This window comes from Poecilia reticulata, linkage group LG2, assembly GCF_000633615.1.
Source record: "Poecilia reticulata strain Guanapo linkage group LG2, Guppy_female_1.0+MT, whole genome shotgun sequence".
NCBI classification, from domain to species: domain Eukaryota; kingdom Metazoa; phylum Chordata; class Actinopteri; order Cyprinodontiformes; family Poeciliidae; genus Poecilia; species Poecilia reticulata.
The window spans coordinates 26,636,478-26,639,491 of NC_024332.1; the positions used below are offsets into that span (position 1 = coordinate 26,636,478).

At 43.3% G+C, this 3,014-nt stretch overlaps 1 non-coding gene across 1 annotated transcript; it reads right to left on the minus strand.

Moving 5' to 3' along the window:
* Window positions 1-508: 508 nt before the first annotated feature.
* On the minus strand, window positions 509-580 carry trnad-guc (transfer RNA aspartic acid (anticodon GUC)). The gene has a single exon. It is a non-coding gene; the product is annotated as a tRNA-Asp (tRNA).
* Between the last annotated feature and the right edge of the window lie 2,434 nt (window positions 581-3,014).

Sequence of the window (3,014 nt, forward strand, 5' to 3'; positions counted from 1 at the left end):
ATAACGCCAGACACCGAAGTAGTAGAAAGTAACGCTACCGCTACATGTAATATATTCGGCCGAAAAGACGCGACCGTGACGATAAACATGTTTTATATCCATCGGCATCACTTACCTATTAAAATGAAGAAGGATGGATGTGAAGATCGCTTTTCTTTGATATTTTTCCTCCTCTCCGCTTAACGCCGGTAATTTGTCCTAAAAATCTCAGTCTAACAGCCGGAAAGTTGTCTTCCTCTGAATCCAAGTGTGTCACCCCCGGACATAAGATTGAACAGCGCCACCACGGCTTAGTGGTCAAAAATATATTGCGTCCGTAGTGGTTTAGGACTACCATTGGAAATGAATGGGAAACGGTTTAGGGCCGTTTAGCTAAACAATTCTCAGCTGCCGCGCGGGAGGCCCGGGTTCGATTCCCGGCCAATGCATTGCTTTTTGCTAACTTGTATGTGGGGTGTTATAAAGTTGAAGAGCAGAGACTGTATGTTGCAGAAGAAAATGGTACATCCTCCCCGTCGGGGAATTGAACCCCGGTCTCCCGCGTGACAGGCGGGGATACTCACCACTATACTAACGAGGAGTTACCATAGACCTTCCACCTGTTGTTCTCGGGTCCAGCTGAGGCAACCTAGAGGTTACGTGTGGATTTTAAGTAGCCTTAATGCGTTGTCTTTCACCAAAATGCATTGTCTGAGGTCATGAGGGTTTGAATTTTTGATTCTGAATACATCAGTACAATTCCAGCAGCCAGTCTTGTAAGTTTGGCCAAAATCCAACCTTCCAGACAGACATTGTTGCTTCCTGTTTTATATTTAAAGATTTTTGAGGACTTCCTGTAGACATTGGAACACGTCACGTGTGGATACTGTTTCAATCTTATAACCATTATCGTGGGTGGATCCATGCTTATACAAAGTTTTCTGCTCAGGCGTAATTAAAGCTGAAAGTCACATGGGGCTGCCCTGGCAGCTCAGCACCACTCCCACCATGTTGAGACTGTGGGAACTCCGGCACTGCCACTCGCCACCTTTGTCAGTTTTCTCATGCCTCTCCTGCACCTGTTCTCAAGGCACCACATTTACCAACTCACCTTCAGTCTTAGTCAACGAAGACATGACGATCCTAATTGTTCAAGTTGAAGACAGTTTCAGAAAAGGCTCCCACATGCGTCACATGACTCGGGACGTTTGATTTTGTACATGCCTTTCATACACGGCGCACACCACCTGCGCTACACCCCCTCAGCTAGGGGGAATCACACCCCTAGCTTGTGACATCCTCCCTCACAAACTCATTGTTGTTGTCTACTGAGTTTATTGTTGACTTCCACATCTTGATCTGGATTTTGACTCAGGTGACATCCATAAATCTAAACCAGTGGCTAAATGAAGACTTAGGAACTAAGGATACCATCTCACATCAGTTTGATGGAAGTACAATATTAAATGTGTTTGGCATATTTACTAACCCTTTGAAGACTGATGGGCCGTATTGACCTTATTCCTGAGGGGCTTACTGGGGAAACGATTATGGGTGTTACTTCCGGCGGCTAGCGGAAGTAGCATTATTTCATTGTAATTTGTAGGGTATTTTTCTAGTCTGTATTCATGATAGAAGTTACTGCTCTCTTTTCAGTTACAATACAATATTTAGTAAAACTTGTTTACGGACACACCGTCTGCTATCAGAGAGCTGCTCAGTACAGATTATCGCAATTGTGAGTTTAATCACGGGGTGCGACAGGAACAAGATCGTTAAGTTTTGTAACAGAATGACCGTGAATTAGCATCGGTGCAAGCAGCTCGTTTTTTTGAAGAACTGACAGTAATAAAGAAAAAACAGGGAAAATCTGAGATCTGTTATAGATCTGAGTTGTTCCGACAGTATGAAACACCAGAACTACACAATATTAGCTTGGTGTGATGTGAATTTTATTTTTTGTTTGAATTAAAAAAAATAATAACGTTCATAATCTGAGTATTTATCATTGTTATTGGGCCTGGAAATTTTATTTATAAGACAAAATAACATATCTGGATTTATTTAATCCATTAGAACCAGAACCTTGAGGTTCTCCGTTGCTGAGTGTCGCTGCAAATCAGCAGAGAGATAACAGCAGCTGCTGCGCTCCAGACCATAATATGGAGAATCTCCCCACTGGACTAGAGCCGAACCGAATCACACATTAACCTAGTGTTTTGGGTTCACTGGGTGCGATTCCTGGCCAATGCACTACCTTTTTAGTTCACTTGATTAGGATGTGTTATAAAAAGGAATAGCACAGACTGCATGTTGCAGAGGAAAATGGTGCATCGTCCGCCTCAAGGGAATTGAATCCCGGTCTCCCGCGTGACAGGCGGGGATACTCACCACTATACTAATGAGGAACTGCCACCAGACCCTTGACCTGGTGTTCTCGGGTCAGCTGAGGCAACGTAGCAGTTTGTGTGTGTGGGTTTTAAGTACCAATATGACAAGTTACTAAAATATATTGTCATCTGAAGACTGATGGGCCTTATAGAGACCAAAGCCCAGTCCTAATATAGTGGAACCTCTTGGTTATGGGTAGGCATGAATGCAGTAACTGAAACGTATGGAAGTTCATACCAAGTCCCCAGTTCAGTGGAAGAACAGGAAATTGTGCGTGTGTGTGTGTGCAAGGGCAGGCCCATGGATATGTAAGCATTGGTGGTTCAGTGGTAGAATTCTCGCCTGCCACGCGGGGGCCAGCCGCGAATAGGTGTAATGCGCTGTCACCATGCAAAACAGGACATACCTGCAGGACCCGAGTTCGACTCCCAGCTCTGGCAGAAGCTTATGTTACTTTACCCAATCTTTTCTATTTTTAGTGTTTATATTCTAATAAATACATATTTATTAGAAAAACAATTACTTCCCACCCACAGATGGAAAAACCACATAACTCTATGAAAAATGTAAAAAAAATTTCCTTATTCATGTAATAAGGAAACAAATCACCAAAGACTCTGGAATGGTTGTGTCTTTGTGGGTCC